General features: G+C 38.0%; 1 pseudogene; it reads right to left on the bottom strand.

Moving 5' to 3' along the window:
• Positions 1-7,836: 7,836 nt before the first annotated feature.
• Positions 7,837-8,983, bottom strand: LOC149211055 (plant UBX domain-containing protein 10 pseudogene; annotated as a pseudogene).
• Positions 8,984-11,076: the final 2,093 nt, after the last annotated feature.

Raw genomic sequence — 11,076 nt, forward strand, 5'->3', positions numbered from 1 at the left:
TACGTAACTTTATCTCTTACATTCAAAATAAAATAAAATGATATGCATAGAGAAAGAGACACTAGGGGTAGATTTATAGCTAGAGGTAGGAGTTCAATTCCTACAACACCACCTACTCCACTGAGAACAAGAAAAGATACACCTCCCTCCCAAACTCATACTCATAGCCATAGAACTCCTAAAATTCCAGGGGCAAAAATCAAATCAAAAGAATCTCCTACTTCATCTACCAAGTCAGTCCTAGAGGAGAAAAATCTTGAATCTCCAACAGCAGGAGTAGCCTTTTTCACCTCCACAGGGGAGCACATTTTAGTTGAAGAATTAGGAATACCTGGTGAGGAAGAAGAAGTAGAACCTCTCTCCCATATCCCATTAATAGAAGAACCAGAGGAGGAGAAAGTAACCTTGCAGGTTGAACCCTCTACTGATCCTAAAGAAACTATAATGGCAGAAGAAGGAGAGGATGTAGAATTCACACTGTTTGGAGGAGAGAGTAGAGGAAGAGGTAGAGGAAATAATGGAGAAGGCAGAGGAAATAGGGAAATAGATAATTCTTTTGGATTCCTTATAGTGGATGAAGAAACAAATTGCACAATGAAAAATATCTCACCTTCTGTCCTCCCAAACTTCCATGGGTTAAAAACTGAGGATCCTAAAACATTCCTATTTGAGTTTTAAGTCTTGTGCAGAACCTATGATTATCTAGAAGATTCTCAGAAACTTAAGTTGTTCCCTTCAACACTGAAAGGAGCTGCTTTGAAGTGGTTCATGGGGTTAGTCACTTAGTCCATTAGAACATGGAATGACATGAAAAAAGTGTTTTTGGATAGGTATTTGGATTATTGCATGCCTACCAATCACGAAGATGAAGTGTTCGAAATGATGCAAAGAGAGGATGAAAATTTAGAGGATTTCATTGAGAGATTCAACTATAATTTGAAAACAGAAAAGATGGACAATTTAGATGAAGACACCTTAAAAGCTATTTTAGTAAAAGCCATTAAAGATGAGTGGATAGATATCCTTAACATGATGGGGAATGGAGATATCTCTCAACTCCCATTAAATGATATAGGAGAATTATGTGTTCATCTCTCAAGAGGGAAATCCAAAACTGGGAAAGGTCCAAGAGATCCTTCTCTTGTTATGGTAAATAAGTCTGCAACTGGATCAATGAGTAGGGCATAAATTGGTAATACGCTTGATGAATTCAAAACAAATATCCTAGGGAGCCTTAGTGAGAAAATAGACACCCTTAAGTTGCAAAACAAGCAGAAAACGGAGATTGATGCTTTAGCTATTTTCTGTCTAAAATGCAGAAAAAAACATGCTCTAAGAGAATTCCCTTTAGATGCAAAAATTATAGAAACTTGTATGATTTTCTTAGAGAATCATGAAACCAAGGGTTTTCCTTCGATTCCAGCTCTTAAGGCTGTTTTTCAAGAAGAAACAGTTCCAATTCGCAGAACCTCTTTGCTTTGTCTCTAGAAAACCTTGGCAGGGGCCACAAAATCAGGGATTTAACAATCAAATGTATCTTCAGCCCCCACCAAATTGGAATTATTGGCAGCAACCCTGGCCTCAACCTCAATCTCAATATCAACCTTGGCCTCAACCTCAATCTCAATCTCAATCGTGGGCACAAGGAGTACAAAATCCTTATGGGAGATTTTCTCAATATTATCAATATCCTCCATCATATCAGAATTATCCTCCCCCACACATTCCACAACAAAATCAACAGCCACAACTTCAAAATCAGAACCCTCAACTTTCATTACCATTTCCACAACAAAATCCACAACAAATTCCACAACAAAACCAAAGTCCTCAACTCTTACTGCCATTTCAGCAGAGACCAAATTAGCTACCTGCCCAACCATTACCAAACCCCAACAATAAAAATCCTCAGAATACTTACATGGTGGAAGGACAACAATTTCCAACTTATATGATCACTCCTCTAGATCTCAATGATGTTCAACTAAGATCTAGTAGGATATTAGAAAAGGAAAGACCTTCTGTAGTTATTCAGGAACAAGACAATTCTGAGGAAGATTCTCTACAACCCAATAAAAGTTTTGAGGGAACATCTCTCCAAAACCAAAATACTGAAAATGAAAAATAGAAAGAACTAGTGAACTCAACTCCTATCATTGAGCAGCCAGTATCTACTTCTGCACCTCCTTTTCCTGAAAGACTACAAGTTGATAGAGGAGTAGAAAAGCAGATCATGTTGCCCAATTATGATTTTCTAGATGAATTGAAAAATGTCTGTATCAAAATTCATTTGTTACAAGCCATTAAGGAGATTCCAATCCTAGCTAAAACAATAAAGGAGTTGAGCATAAATAAACTAGGAAGAAAAGCAAAAGAAACAAAAAGAATTCACCTGGTAGGAAAAATAGCAGATATAATGATGAGAAAAATTGCCATACAAAAATATGTAGATCCAGGAAGTCCAATTGTGAAAACACATATCAATGGAGGTGAAATTCCATATACATTGATTGATTTAGGGGACGCAATAAACATCATTAGCAAACAGACCATGGAACAACTCAAGCTTCCTAATCTTCTTTACACACCTACATTATTGCAATTAGCGGACAGATCTGTAATCAAACCAGATGGAGTGTTATAAGATATTTCAATATCCTTAGATTCTTGGGAATATCTTGTTGATTTTATGATCTTAACCCCCAAGAACAATCTAGGAGGGCATCCACTCATATTAGGAAGACCTTGGCTGACCACAACTGATGCTTCATTAGTTGTAGATCTGGTGATAAGTATATTTCTAATGGGAATTCAACAAAGAAATTCACTCTATATCCTCTAGCAAGAACAATAACAGAAATAGATGACAAAGAATGGATTGATGATGAAAATGACATTCAACCTCTCTTTACTATTTCAGATATAACTGAATATAGTCAAATCTTAAATACAATGGAAAATTTTGAATCATCTCTAGAATATGAGCATGATCAATTTCAAGAAAAATCAATATTGAATATTTGTCATCTAGGAAGATGTCTCTTTATTCTATGGAATAATTTGGTAGCTCTACAATTGAAATCTTTCCAGGGAGAACATTGAACATAAACAATAACTTGGAGAAATTACAACAGGAAAATATAATCAAGACATTACAACAACATTCTGCTGCATATTCATGGGAATATAATGACATAAAAGGAATTAGTCCTAAGACTTGTATACATCACATCTACATTGAGGAAAATTGTAGACCTATCAAACAACCTCAGAGAAGAATGAATCCAAATCTTAGAGAAATTGTGAAAGAAGCGCTGCAAAAAATGTTGAATGTAAACTTCATTTACCCAATTTCAAACAGCCAATGGGTTTCCCCTTTAGTAATTGTACCTAAAAAGAATGATAAATGGAGGGTGTGCATCGACTACCAAGAATTGAATAAAGCTACCCTTAAAAATCATTTTCCTTTGCCCTTTATAGATCAAGTGTTAGATACATTAGCAAGTAAGAAGTATTTCTCATTCTTGGATGGTTTTAGTGGTTATAATTAGATTCAGGTGGCACCCGAGGATCAAGATAAAACCACATTTACTTGTCCATGGGGAACTTATGCCTACCGAGTACTTCCTTTTGGGTTATGTAATGCACCTGCAACATTCCAAAGAGAAGTACCAGGAATTTTTTCTGATCTAATACATGATTGTGTAGAGGTATATATGGATGATTTTACAGTCTATGGGAATACATTTGAAGAAGCTTTGGAAAATTTGGAAAGAGTTCTTAAAAGATGTAAGGAAGCAAACCTTTCACTAAGCCATGAAACATGTTTTATGATGTTTACAGAAGGTATTTTTTTAGGTCATTACATTTTAGGAGATCGGATTAAAGTTGATAAATCTAAGGTTGAAGTCATCTCTAAATTATCAATTCCAAATTTCCAAAAGGATGTTTGAAGTTTTCTAGGATTCACAGGATACTATAGACGATTTATAGAAAATTTCACTAAAATAGTATCCCCACTCTTCAAATTACTCACCAAGGATTGTGAATTCAATTGAAATACTGACTGTCAATTAGCATTTGAGACTTTAAAAACAAAAATTTTTGAAGCACCCATCTTGAGAGGTCCAAATTGGAAACTACCTTTTCACATTTCAACAGATGCTTCAGATACAGCTCTGGGGGCTGTATTAGGACAAAAATACTTGATTCCCTATGCCATCTACTATACAAGTAAGAATTGACTCCCACTGAGTAAAACTATACTGTAACTGAAAAGGAATTTTTAGTTATTGTTCATGCAATCCAAAAATTCAGACATTATGTAACAGGCTATGAAACCTTTGTTCATACAAATCACTCTGCAATTAGATATTTAATGAATAAACCTATTACTAATGGCAGGGTTACAAGATGGCTTTTACTCTTGCAAGAATTCAATATTATTGTGCTAGATGGATCTGGAAAACAAAACATAGTTGCTGATTTCTTGTCCATAATTCAGAATATCAAAGATGTCACTCTGGTTGAAGATAAGTGTCCTGATGAATATCTTTTTGCAGTGACTACTCAAACTCCTTGGTTTTTAGATATTTCTAATTAATTAGTCACATGGAAATTGCCTTCACATTTGTTTCCTAGAGAAAAAAGAAAAATCATTCAGATAAGTGCAAGATACTCATGGATCACTAATGAATTTTATAAAATAGGCCCAGATCTTATGATTAGTAGATGTGTTAGGGAAGATGAAATGCCTAAGATTCTTAAAGCATGTCATGATGAGCCGTGTGGTGGACACTTTTTTGACAAGAGGACAGCCTATACAATCCTTTCTTTAGGACATTATTGGCCATCCATCTTCAAAGATGCCAAAGAATATGTCAGGAGGTGTGACAATTGCTAGAGGGTAGGGAAACCTGCTCCTTCAAATGAAATGCAACTACAAATTTAGGTACTCATTGAACCTTTTTAAAAATGGGCCTTAGATTTTGTTGGGCCAATTAATCCTTCATCTAAGAAAAAGAAGTATATATTGGTATGTACTGATTATGTCACTAAATGGGTAGAGGCCAAAGCATTACCTTTTGTTAATGAAAAATTTGTAGTTAATTTTCTTTTTGAGGACATCTTCACTCGTTTTGGTGTTCCAAGAGAAATTGTAACAGATCAGGGATCTCAATTTACATCTAAAATGGTGAAGTGTCTTGCGGAAAATTACAAGATCAAACATAGGAAATCTACTCCCTATCATCCACAAGCAAATGGTCAAGTTGAATCTACAAATAAGGTGATTGAAGGAATTCTCACTAAGACTGTGCATCTACATAGAAGAGATTGGGCATAAAGGCTTCCTGAAGCCTTATGGGCCTATAGAACTACATTGAGGAATACAACGGGACATATGCCCTGTTCCCTATAGAGTTTCAAATCAAAACCTTCAAGATGGTAGTCCAATTGGGATTGGATTTATCAGAGGCACAGAAACATAGATTGGAGCAACTCAATGAACTTGATGAAATCAGGCAAGATGCAGTCCAAAGAACCAGTATAGTCCAACAACAGAGGGCTAAATGGCATGATAAATATATTAAGGAGAAGAAATTTCAAGCAGGAGATTGGGCATTGTTGTTCGATTCAAAGTTCAAATATTTTCAAGGGAAGTTTCAAACTCATTGGCTTGGGCCATATGAAATTCAATAAATCTTTAACAATGGAGCGGTGAGAATAATAACAATAGACGGAAGCAAAATACCTCTTCTTGTGAATGGTCATTGGTTCAAGATATATCAAAAACCAGTTTCAAGAGGGGAGTTCATTAAGATTTTCCAGGATAACTCTGAAATGAAGCTAGAGATAAAATAGCACACAACAATATATTCTATTATCATGAATGAGGAAATTACACATATTTATACAATCAATAGTCTCAAGATAGGAATTCTATCTTAGACATACAGTAGTGTGGTTGAGAGATTCTCTCAACCACACACTAAACTAGGAGAAACTAAATTCCTATTATGTAGGAACAAACTCCTCAAATGGAGAATTACAACCATAGACAAGTAGGAATTAATTATTTCTAACTCCCCCCCTTAATGACTACTTGTCATGATAGTCAAATCCACCACCATCAGGCGAATTGCATGTACAGAACCTCCAAAACACAATCTGCCTCCCTCAGACAGATCCACAACTTCTCTGATCTGCCTCCTCTCGCAAATCGTCAAATGAAGATGAGGATTCCCGCGGATCCCCTTGAAGGTGAATTGGCGTGATCTTTCCGTAAAATTCTGCACCAGTCTGGTATTTTGGTGCGGTGGCGCTATTAATGGCCTAACAGACGCGCCAGTTGCGCATCCTGGCGTGACTGTCAGCGCGAAAAGCGCGCCAATCCCCTTCTACTCAAAAAATTAAAAATCATCTCAGTCCGAGCCAGGTGTTCTGCAGTCCACCTGCTCAATTGAGCACAAAGCTCTTGTGTACACCCAGCCACATAGGCACTCACAGCCACACGAAGAGAACACAATTTTCCCTTCAAGAACAGTAATTCAGGACTCCACGGTCCAATCCTCCACCGCATTTCAGTATCCAATTCTCCTAGCATCGCAACATAATGCCACTTCCCCTACTCACAATATCAAGGCTAGTCACTGTTTTCAAGCATACTGCCTCATGCTCGCTAACAATCTGCAACACGATCTCAATCATCCTCCAATCTCTGATGTAGCTCCAATTGATGTCGTTTTCATTGTCATGTGTTCACCATTCCCTGCAAATTTGCTTAGTGTTGGAATGACCAGTTCCAACACACTCAACATTGTGACAATAGTTGGTCATACTAATGTCACTTAAATAATAACATAAAATACCATTGCATGAAATACTTATTATGAAAATCAGTAGCATTTACTTCATGGCCAAATAGTAAAAGTAGAAACCAGGTCGCCCTTGTTGGAGGACAAACGGAGAGCAAAAAGATGGGCTGACACACCCCCAATCACCCAAAACTGCTCATTTCTCCACCAATCATCAATACCAACCCCACTCCATCGCATCTCCAAAACACCAGTTGTAATGATACACACAAAGACAACAATAAACCATAAACTAGAATAATTGCTAATCTTTGGAATTATAAATTTTCCAGTGAGAAAACATACAGCAGGCAAGGTACAATAAGCTAACAAGGATAAGGATGTCAATGGATACACAGTTGTGTTTATATAAGACAGTCTTTCCAGCCATTTCAACCCGCCTCCGTATCCATACCAAATGGGGCAATTCTTGCTCAGGAAAATTTCTACTGATCCAAGAGCCCAACGCAACACTTGATGGAGCCAATCTAAGAGATTAATTGGAGCAGATACCTGGAATGCTGGTCTTAAAGGGATACAGTAAATAGAATGCCAGTCAGCAGACAAGCGTATATCAGAGAATCAACCATGCCAAATCATGATGCAACAGATCTGTTGAACAAAAAAATTGCGGCCTGCAAACAAAAAACAGAGATCCGGCCTCCTCGGCCTCTCCTCGCGGCCTCCGGGCAAGTCTGGCCTCCTCCGATCTGCAAAAAATCTCACAAAATTCGGAAGTCGGACGCTGTGGTTCCATCTATCCCATCAATGCCAATTTTCAACAGATCAGGGCCAACGATAATATACATGCAATCTCCTAAGATCATCCACGCAGAAGCGCAGGATTTCATGAGTCTGGTCCAACCCCTGACTTGGAGGTCATCTTGTAGTGCCAAAACTGAAACCCAGACAGACGATCATGACTCCACGACAACAAGTCTCACCCGAATCAGCAGATGCACGCCTCCATGATCTCTTCACATTAATTTCTTTTTTTGCCCAACGAATTCTCCACAGGAAGAACTGACAGCAGCTCTGAAGGAGATTTTGGGCCCTCAACCTGTTGTAGAAGGGCAATCCGCTGGTTGGTCGCAGGCATGATAATAGCACAAAAAGGAAAAGTCGATGCTTTTAGACTGTTACTCATCTTAAAACCTTCACTGGCCCTGACATTGCCTCCCCATGAAACAAAATTCTGATTGATATATTCCACGACCACCTTAGAGCACAGCGTATCTTGACAGAACGTCGGCGTGTTCGGATGTTCCGAAGAATGCAAGTAAATGAACGATAACTTGAACTCTTCGCGAGAGGTCCTCAAAGCGTCCATAAAGCCAACTATCTGGAAAGCAGGATGGAAATTGCCATATTCCCTCTCGAACAGATTAATAAAAGCCAGAAGAACCTGCAGGATCTTCAGCAAGACCACCTCTTCTGATGTTGGGTCAGTTACTTCAAATCAAGAACTCGTCACAGCATCCACTATGGAATGCATTTCCTCATCAACATGGACTGTATTCAAATAAAAAACTTCCAGAGTTAAAAAGGTCGATTCACCAGGTTTTCTTCGCAGCCATACTTCCGCTGCGGGTCAGCGATCAACAACCCTCACCACACGAGAGATCAGCCAAGATTACTGGTCTCTCGGCATTTAAAAGAAAAAAAAATTGTGATGCCCCTAAATCAAAGCTCATGCAGTGAATCGAGTTGTTCGCCTCTCAACCAGCAGGTTACGCAGGAGCAAGGCACTTTACTCTGTCGACCTCCTCCGATTAACAACACGCCAGTCCAATCAGTGGCTGCCTCCATGATTTTTATGATGGCACCCACGTCGGCACCGAGGAACCAAAGTCCTGTTGCAACATTTGCACGTAGATCCGGCGATGCTCACACACCGCCACACAAACAGGTTGAATGCAACACACCCCCCTAGGGGATCTCCACCTCCAGGCTCAACGCAAGCACTCAGATTTAGGTGCAATATGGCAACCACTATCCACCAGGCAGCACCCAAACTTTGTCACACACGCGGTTCTCCTTATGCCATCGCTCGGCCCGCAACTTGCTCGGCCTCCCAAACTACACCACCAAACTACGCCACCAAAAGGCTTCACAAACGCAGAAATCATAGATCCGCCTGAATCCAAAACTAGAGTCTCTTAATGATGGACAAACTAAACACTAAAAAAAATACTCTTTTATTTCCTCAGCCCAGGAGGGGCCAAGCCCAAGAGGGGCCAGGCCCTCACAGGCTCTGATACCAAGATAAAATAGCACACAACAATATATTCTATTATCATGAATGAGGAAATTACACACATATTTATACAATCAATAGTCTCAAGATAGGAATTCTATCTTAGACGTACAGTAGTGTGGTTGAGAGATTCTCTCAACCACACACTAACCTAGGAGAAACTAAATTCCTATTATGTAGAAACAAACTCCTCAAATGGAGAATTACAACCATAGACAAGTAGGAATTAATTATTTCTAACTGCTAGTGAAGAAGAATCCTTCTTCTCCACTAACTTAGTCTTCATTTTTCCCAAGAAATGACTAATAAAAATAAAATTGTATAAGGTTGAAAACCAATCATTGATTGGCATACTTATACATAAAATACAAGGTGAAAACCAGAGATTTCTAACATCCTATATTTTCCATTTCCTTTCTGTAATAAGTAGCAACAAAAAACTACATTTATTTGCAGTATAGAGTCTACAATTTTATAGTCTCATTCCATATCATTCTGTTTTACAATTCCACTTCATCTCACTGTCATATTTCATTTACATTTTATTTTTACAGTTTTACTCCATTTCACCCTATTTTTCATTTTATCTTACATCTCATTCCATTTCACTGTCATAACTCTTTCCATTTTATTTTTACACCCATATTTCACTTTTCCTTATTTTCACATTCCGCAGTTGATTCCATTCTGTAGCTAATCTGATTCTGCAGCTACAACTTACTTATCAGCTTTGGAATAATTGTACAGTTTACAAATAAATTGAAGAATCAAGTTTTGGAGATCAACCATGCTCAAAGTACCTACAGATCAACACGAAAAGAATTATCAAGAAAAAGGTTAAGTTCTAAAGGTAAAATGCAAATTTATTTCAAACAGCAAGTCATAAACATAAGTCATGTATAATATGAATGATCATATGTCTCCTTAACAAGTCATCATTTGATTTGATTGCCACTTCATGATACCACATCTCCGCCACATTTTCCACATTCAATACCAAATGGTCTATAATGATTTCATCATACCACACCTCCGCTACATTCTCCATACCATGTACTTAAACGGTCTCTAATAACTCCGTCTGTTAACTGTCAAAACTACGATGTGACCAATGTATTCACGTCTCTTCAAACCCTCACCGTCTACTTATTCCACGCAAACTCATAGTTCTTTTTCACGATAACCGCAGACAGTCCATTTCATAGACCAAGAGATTAATTCTAAAGGTTAGAAAATTCTACAAAACAGAGACCATGGGACTCATTGTCAGGGCAAAGCTCGTAGGGGAAAATTTTATGGAAGGTTACCCACAACTCAAGGAGATGCTACAGAAGACTGGATGGCTCAAATTCATTGAAAAATTTGATGGATATCACAAGGAGATCACAAAATATTTTGCTATATCATTCGATGGTACAGAAGTAGAGATTAGAGACATTAAGTTTGCAGTAATAGAATCTTACATAGTAGAGGCTACAAAACTGCCAAGACTTGGTGAGAGATGGTTCAAAAAAAAAGAATTTCACAATGAATCATGGAAGGTAATCCTCAGGAACCCAGGTATGGATGTCACTGTGTTTAGAAGGTATGGTAAAGAAGGTATCATCAAAGGAAACAAAGTTCATAAATCTAGGAGAAGAAACCCCAGTACCATCTCCTAAAAATGTTCCATTTACATACAGCCCTCAAAACTCTCCTAAACAGTATTTTGAAGGCAGCCCCATCAGAGGATCCTCGGGCATAGACCTCGTGCAGCAACAAATTTATGATTACATAGAATCATTGGAAAAGAAAAGTGCCTCAATGGATCCAGGATCCTCAGCCAATCCAGAACAACCTGTCAATCCACAAGAACCTTTGACTGACTCTCTCAAACAGGAAATCTATGAGTTAGAGATATTGAACAGGCATATCAAGAAATAAAATGAAACCCTGAAGGAACAAAGCAAATTGGATAAAGCCATT

The sequence above is a fragment of the Pinus tabuliformis genome, chromosome 1_2 (genome assembly GCF_031772625.1).
Source record: "Pinus tabuliformis cultivar Carrire ecotype Pingquan chromosome 1_2, CPIR1, whole genome shotgun sequence".
Taxonomy (NCBI): Eukaryota; Viridiplantae; Streptophyta; class Pinopsida; order Pinales; family Pinaceae; genus Pinus; species Pinus tabuliformis.